Source organism: Heterodontus francisci, chromosome 13 (assembly GCF_036365525.1).
Source record: "Heterodontus francisci isolate sHetFra1 chromosome 13, sHetFra1.hap1, whole genome shotgun sequence".
Taxonomy (NCBI): Eukaryota; Metazoa; Chordata; class Chondrichthyes; order Heterodontiformes; family Heterodontidae; genus Heterodontus; species Heterodontus francisci.
This window is the reverse complement of record NC_090383.1, coordinates 61,685,303-61,693,555: the sequence shown is the minus strand read 5'-3', so window position 1 is coordinate 61,693,555 and position 8,253 is coordinate 61,685,303.

Genomic DNA, 8,253 nt, shown 5'->3' with positions numbered 1-8,253 from the left:
AGCACAGGCACAATTGGCCAAATGGCCTTTTATGCTGCAACATTCAATGATTTGATCATTCACAAAATTGAAGCTGAGGCAATCTGTACAATTGACTAAACTGGAACCTTGCGCCACACTAATACACTGTTTAGTATTCCAGTGAACGACAGATTTGCATGCTAATTTTGTTCGCTCCAACACCTTTTTAGAATATTAAGCAACTCAAACTCAGCAATTGTAACTATACCTCGTCTTCACAGAAACCCACCTCAGACTAAGTTAAGACTAAACAAATCAGGAATCTGAGGCTATGAAATTGGGCTTTGTAGCAGCGCTGCTGAAGCCTGGAAGGTATACAATGGCATTAGCTGTACTGTTGGCCATTTCCTCTGTATGCCATGCATTTGCTGGTAGAGTGAGGAGAGGTTGTATCGTGACATCAGTCAACCCTTCTGGCTGATCCAACACACGTTGCTGAAACTTCCACCACACAGGTCCACAGAATACCTGTGCGAATTGCTTTCAGCTGAACATGCGTTCAGCAGCAGGAGGAACCACACTCTACTAATGCTATTTAAAGGGACAGGCATGCAACTTGCGGTTGGGGTGTTTTTGACTTACTTCTGCTGTGGAGAGGTTTGTGGAAGTACTGTGGCTTGTTTTTGGAGATCTGTTGGTGAGCTTGTGCATCCATTCAGAGAGAGCAGAGGAATTTGTCACCTGTAGTCTGTAAGAGGTTTGGGGGTTGTCGTTGCAGCATCTCTGGGTCTGCAACATGACCAAAAAATGGAGCAGAGACTGCAGAGGGGGGAAGCTCTGTGAAGAGGGAGGAAGAGAAGAAGGCTCTACCCACCACAAGTTTTTAGAGAGCACTTGTCATACCTCTGTCTGAGCCAGGAGCATTGCCTGAGGTGACTCAGGTTCACCAAGGAGAAATTGTGCCACCTCCTTCAATACGGCTGGAGCCTCACACTGGGACAAGCATGGCTCTGCCAATAGCTGTAAAAGTCACAGTGACCAGAACCTTCCGGGGGAGCAGGCAGCATAGCGAACATCTCAGAGTGCGCCATCCATCGATGCATCTGGGAGGTGATGGAAGCCCTATATGCGAAGGGAAGTGAGTACGTCATGTTCTCTCTAAGGAGGGAGAAGCAGGCTAAGTGGGCACATAGATTTGCCAGGATAACAGTATTCCCAATGGTGTCGGGAGCCATCAACTGCACCCACTTGGCTCTGTGGGCCTCTTATGTCAATGGGTAAAGGGACATGAACTGTAAGCGCATCCACTCCATTAATGTGCAGTTGGTGTGTGACCATGCACAGTATAACATGTCGGTGAATGCTCGCTGTTCTGGCAGCAGCTACGATGTCTTCATTCTGATGCTGTCTGCCATTCCCACTTAACAGAAGTAAAATATTCACCCTTGTGCATTCCCTTAGTGTCTGCCTTCCTTGTATCTTTGCTTTTCCTAATGCTGCTACACAGTGGTACCCAGTGACTGCAGTATGGATGGTGAAAGGCTGCTGACTTTCACTGAGGGAGACTGCAGATCGCCTTGCGAGATGGCCTCGAGCAGCTCTGAGCTTTTGAAGGTCCGGCTTCGAACTCCACCATCTCAGAATGGGTACCAGCAGTCCGGGCTGGCTGGCCGAGAGGCAACAGCAAGGGCACTGGTGGAGTGACAGTGGTGGGAGCATGAATGCTGTCATCTTGAGAGAGAAAACGGCAGATTTGTGCTTCATGGTGCCACTGCCTCTCCTCCAGGGCAGCCCCTCAACAATCCTAATAATCTTCTGGAGGACGAATTGCTGGCCTGCTGCAAGAGCCTGCATTCCCTTTGACCACTGAGTTCCACAGCTGTGATGGCAGCAGTCTGAGTCTGCATGATATGGATCTCATGACCTCAGTCTGAGCTTCCACTGCAGCACTGAGACATTGAGTGGCTTCTGCCTGTGCTGCAATGGAAGCTGAGACATTGACCACCAGATGCTGCATCATGGGCGGATCCACAAGTGCTGTCATGGAGTTGGCTACCACTTCCACACTAGAAGGGATGGGCTCCAAACTCTGCACGATGCCCTCTGCCACATTGGAGCTGTACTCTTCACGCTCCTTGGCAGTGACAGGAAGCTGTTAAGCCTGCCAATGCACCAAACATCTTGGTGTACATGTTTATCAGCTTTCTCCAGTGTGCAGCCCCATTGAAGCCCTCACTTGAATCCCCTGTAGCAGAACTCATTTGTGACCTCACACCTCGGTGAGCTGGCCTGAGCTATCATTACTCCTTGGCCTGGGGGGCTGTAGCCTACTGGTGCCTGGTAACTCACTACGTGCAGATCCCGACTCTATACTAGACTTTACATGCGGTGTCAGAATCTGAACTGATGGTTCCAAGTGTTATATCAAATAATGGTGCTTCTTCATCAGTGGTTTGGTGTTGCTCTCTCTCTCTCTTTCTTCCTTCTGATTCTAGTGTGCTGGCAGGTGGCAGTTCTTGGGTAACTGAAAGTAGAAAATCTGAAAGGGAGGCTTGAAGTGAGGTGGAGGCATGTGAGGTGGGGTGTAAAACAAGAGGTCCGTGGTAATATCTGCAGCTTTCATTATCTTGCCAAATAGCAAGATGAGGGTGAGGTGGTAGTTGAGAAGGGGCATGAGGCAATAATATACCATCATTCTGAATGCTCTTGGCAACACCAGATGCTATAGGCTCTGACACAGAAGACCCCATGTTACGCATTCTCCATCGGGCTCAGGGGATGAAAGCATACCTGGCCCTACCATTTCAGCTTTGTTCCCTTCTAATGTGGGAATCTTGTCCTGCAAGAGAGAGGGCAGAATGTCAGTGATTGCGTTGCCCTGTGTTTAGGTGATGTGCCTACCAAAGCTGAATAGCTGGAGGTATGTGGAGGCAGCGAGATGTGGGTGTGAAGTTGGCATCGTTATGAGGGTGTGGCGGAGTACCTGAATGTTAGGTGTAAGTCCTGATTGCTAGGGACTGCTGCTGGGTGAGTGATGGGGTTGTGGTGCATTGAGCAGCATGAGAGGTTGATGGTATGGTGGGTATGAGATGTCCTTTGAAAATGCATTCTCTGACCTTGACCACCTGTGTGAGGTCATTAAACTTCTTCCAGAACTGCTGCCAGCTCATTGGAGCTAGACTCTGGGAGCTGACTTCCCTGCTGGCCAGCTGCTCCCATTCCCTTCGAAGGGCGTCTCTTGAGGGCCTCATGTCCTGCCCCCAGAAACATGGTGTCTGTCCACCTGTTCACCTCCGAGCTTTCAACAGGGCATCTGTGAACAGTCTTGCTGGCGTGGTCCTCCATTATTTTGTTTCGCATTGCAGACGTTTGCAGTACTGGCAGTCAGCAACAACTTCGGGCTACATTTTACTCTTGCGACGGGGGTCCCAGCAGCAGACCAGAAGGCAGGGGCAGACCCGCTTGGCCCTCCGTCGGACTCCTGAGGCCATTCCACAGTGGGCAGTCAATTAACTGTCCACCTTCGGGGACGCCATCCCTTTCAGGGACGAGCTTCCTCCCGCCTCCAGACGGCCAGCAGCTCTGCAGTACCGGCACGCCATTGGGAGCAGTGGTGACTGCAGGTACTGCAGGAGGCCCTGCAGCACCGAAGAAGGAAACCGTGGGACAGGTGAGTGGGCTCGGGGTTGGCAAGGCCATTCAGGTGGGGGAGGGGAGGGTTGGTGAGAGTGGCAGGGGGGTGTTTTCCCAGCGGAAGGCGGTGATCGCACTGAGTGTGGGCCCTCCAGACACGCTAGATTGCATCCAAAGGAGGGATACCCCTGACCCCGCTAGGAGGCCGCCCTCTCCTAGCAGCAGTGGGCCCCTTCACCTCCCTCAAAATTGAGGTGGAGGCGGGAAGAGGCCCTTAAGTGGCTACTTAAGGGCCTCAATTGGCCTGGGTCAGGAAGGTCGACCTCAGCCTTCCCTGCACTAGACAAAATGGTAGGTGGCCCATGCAACATTGGGAACAGCAACCCGTGCCATTTTCCTTGCCCCCTATCTCACCTCTGTGCCCACCTCCAAGTGCAGAATAAATTTCTGTCCTTCCTTTCTGTCTATGTAGCTTCCCTTTAAGAGGGACAGACTCCCTTTAAGATTTGGAGGCTAGGTGGAACACATGCAAGCTTCACACAGTGTAGGCCACCTGTTATTGTGTGCAGCCAGCCAGCAGTGTGGGTTGCATAGGGCTGTACACTGAAATCATACAAATGAGGAGGCAGCACAAAGTTTGTGTGCTGCCTGTCTCAACAGGAACAGGTGTGGACAGATCACAAATTCTGAAGTCGCCACCCCCCACCACCCGAAAACGTGTGTCAGTGAAATTTTAGCTGAGAACCCAAATTGCACCCAAAAATATGGTTTTCAGTTTTCCTAAATATTCAACCTTACCATAACTTGCTTATATCTTTATCAGTGTATTGGGATTATCTCATGAAACACAAGGTTTTATTAAAAAAAAGGTAAAAATTTAGTTTTTAAATTTCATGCCTTTTGACATTTTCCTTTTTCATTGCATTTTGTCTTCAGTAAGGCTCGAAGCATCAAATATACTTTTCAGAATGTTATTTTTAAAGTACTATCAGATCTCCTATGGCATTGTTTAAGTTGAGTCTGAGAATGTGTTCTTTTAAAATGACAGGAGCCTTATAACGTGCAACAAAGAATGTATAACAGTTAATCCCCTGTGGCATTGCTCATGACAAAAAAAAATTCTTTGCGTAAATGTCTCCTGCTTTTCCAAACTTTATTTTGTATTTTTCCCAGTCTTTCTGTCTTCCATCCTTTTACCTCTATCTGTAAGCTGCCACCAATGCTACCTAAAGGGACTTGCTTGATTTATTCTGACTGTGACAATGATTCTACAAGTGTATGGTGCTTTCAGTAGTTGGTTCAAGTTGCAAAAGTCTACAGAGTGGTTCGGCAGTACATAGGAATTTTTGCAGACATCAAGGTTTCTGCACAAACCAATTGCTGTTAGACATGGATGCACTTGTAGGCATTCCACTTGGATTTCAGCATGGTTTGGAAAATGAACCGAGGCAATGCAAAGCAGGACAAACTGCTGGAAATAGGAGGAGGAGAAGGGGGAGTAGGGCTCTCAGCAGGAGGCCATATATGCTGAGGGTGTTCCGAGAGCAAATCTCCAACCTGGACTTCAGCGAGGAATGATATGCAAGACGTCTGCATTTCAGTAAGGAAATCCTCAGTGAAATTTGCCACTTGTTGCAGCCACACTGCAACCTCAGAGCAGGGTAAGGACTGTCATGTGCTCTTTATGCTTTCTTAATGAGATACATGGATTCCAATGCCTTGAAGATCTCTAATTGGTTTATTAACAGCTAAATTAGTATATACAATACAGAACAAACTATGAAAAGAAACTTTGTCTTGAGTATTACATTAACAGAGTGACTATGGCTTCTAGTCACATGACTACATCTTAATACTTAGCTCATTTGCATACTGAGTTCTTAAAGGGACATCATTCTTGAAGCGATCATACAACATTCCTTTTCTTTCCAAAGATAAGTCTCATATGCTATAAGTAAAAGCACATAAAATTGGATAACATCAAAACTAGTTCTACAGGGATAGAGATTACAAAATGTACAAATGCAGAAGCTTAAGAGTCCATATATCGTTTCAGTGGTTTGACAACTCTTCCAGACCTTGTTATGGTATAACCTTCTGGAGATGTGGATTTTACCCTTGGCTGTTTTTGCTTTGCAGACATCTTGTCAATGTGGTGGTTGTTGTCCTGTTGTTCTGTCACACCCTCATTGTGTTCTTTCGAGTCTGCTGTGCGCAATTGGAGTATTGCACACTTCCCTTAATTGGCTTTGCTTCCTCAACACTGCTCCGCTAGATGTTGTAACCTTGTAGGCCCTAGGCTTACTGCATACTTTGGATACCTGTGTGGGTAATCATGTTGTCATTGTGGGGTGTCTGACCCTGACCTTTTGTCCTACGTGTAGCTGAGGTAGTTACGTCACTGCATGCCGGTCATGCGCCATCTTCATTCTCCCTTGTTGAGCAGTGTCTCCTGCATCTTGGAGAATTTGGACAGATGATGGCATGGCAGAATCGTTTGCACTTGTCTGCCAAACATGATCTGTGCTGGTGATGGTAAGTCCATATCCATAGGTGTAGCTCTGAAGTGTAACATGGCAACACGAAAATCTTGTTTAGTTGTCCTACACTTCAGGATAAGCGATTTAACTGTGCGAACTGTTCACTTGGTAAGACCATTAGATCTAGGGTAATGTGGTGAGGATGTCACATGGTTTATGCCCCATTTGGGCACACATATCCCTGAAAGGTCTGCCTATATTCTGTGGCCTATTGTTAGAAATAATTTCTTCAGGTGCACTGAGCAGACTGAATATGGCACTCAATGTGTCTATGATAACCACGCTTGAAGTGCCTTTTACCTGTCTGACAATTGAAAATTTCGAGAAATAATTGGTGACGAAGATAAAGTCGTCTCTATTCATGGTAAATAGATCAGTGGCGATTTTGGACCAAGGGACTGACGGAATCTCATGAGCGTGTATAGGTTCTTTACCTTGTTGTGGCTGGTGGCTCTGGCATGCCTCGCACATCCTCACTAACTTTTTGCAAATCAAAGGAATTTATTTGCAGCCTGTTGTTCAGTGCTCTGTCTCCCACAGCTGGAGGTAAGTTTTTTCTTCTTTCCACTGTTTGGGCCAGTATTTCTTTCACTCTTTTCAGGTACTTGTTTTAAAATTTCTTCACTGGTTTGCTGTTTTGCCAGTGGTCTTCAAGATTATAGCTGGTCTTTTCACCACTGCTGCCACCATATCATGTGTTCTTTGTGTTATCTTAAGTAACACAATGAGATACGTGGATTCCAGTGCCTTGAAGATCTCTAACAGGTTTATTAACAGCTAAACTAGTATATACAATACAACCTATGTACAGAACCTTTGTCTAGGGTGTTAGTGACTGTGGCTTCTAGTCACATGACTACATCCGAGTACTTATCTCATTAGCATACTGAGTTTTTAAAGGGACATCACTCTTGAAGCGATCATACAATCAGCACCTCATTGCTAGTGGCTGTGAAAGTAACTGTGGCAATGAACATTTATGCATCTGGTTTCTTCCAGGCTGGAGATGGAGATATTTACAGCATCTCTTGCCAGAGAGAAGCAAGTGGTGTAAGCATGTGGCTTTGCTAGGATTGCAGGCTTACCCATGGCGTAGTGTACCACTGACTGCATACATATTGCTTTGCAGTTGCCGCATGTCAACTCTGCCCTATACCAGAACCGAAAGGAATTGAATTCCCTCAACATCCAGTTGGTGTGTCACCATTGGTAGTGAATCATGCAGGTCAATGCCTGGTATGCTGGCAGCATTCATGATGCCTTCTTTCTGTGGCAATGCGCCCTGCCAGCTGCATTTGAGCCACGACAACAAATCAAAGGATGGTTACTGGACGGCAAGGGATACCCACTGACAACATGGCTGATGCCTCTGGTGTGCAAACCCCTCACCTGCACAGGATGCATACAATAATACCACAGAAAATGTGATAGAGTAGAATACTGGCGTGCTGAAACAATGCCTCCGCTGCCTGGATCACTCTGTAGGAGACCTGCTCTATTCGGCAGGTGTCAAGATTAATGGTGGTCAGCTGCATGCTAATTATTAGAACTACGGAGGTGGATTTTTCTGGGTGTTCTCTGAGTGTCCATCACAGCTTCAGCAGAAGAGCTGCGGAAACCCCGAAAAGAACAGCGTAAACACTTTATATTGGTTTCCATAGTACAGCAAACTAGCAGAACCCCTGTTGAAATTCACTCCTAATGTACGTTCAAAAATGTTGGCAGTAATTTTGTTGATGGACTATGGAGCTTGCTGCTTGTTTGCTAGTTTTACTGCTAGATTTTTTTTTACTGCATATTATTTGTTCATTGGTACATTTCATGTCTATTTACTTACATTTGAGAAAATCAGTATCATTCAGTTAACAGATTGCTGGTTATTTGCTTTATGTGGGAAAAAATTGGTAAGCCACTTGCTGGATGATGCTTTTATAGACTGCGGCACACACTAGGAATTCATCCAGTGAGCCTACCCTCAGTTTTGTTATTAATTCTTTGTGAATGCTGTGCTTATTAAGGTTTGTGCTGGGTAATGGTAAGCATCAAACATTCCAAGGTTAACAGCAGAGCTACACAAAGTAAAGATCCCTTTACTTCGTCCCAACATCATGTCAAAACC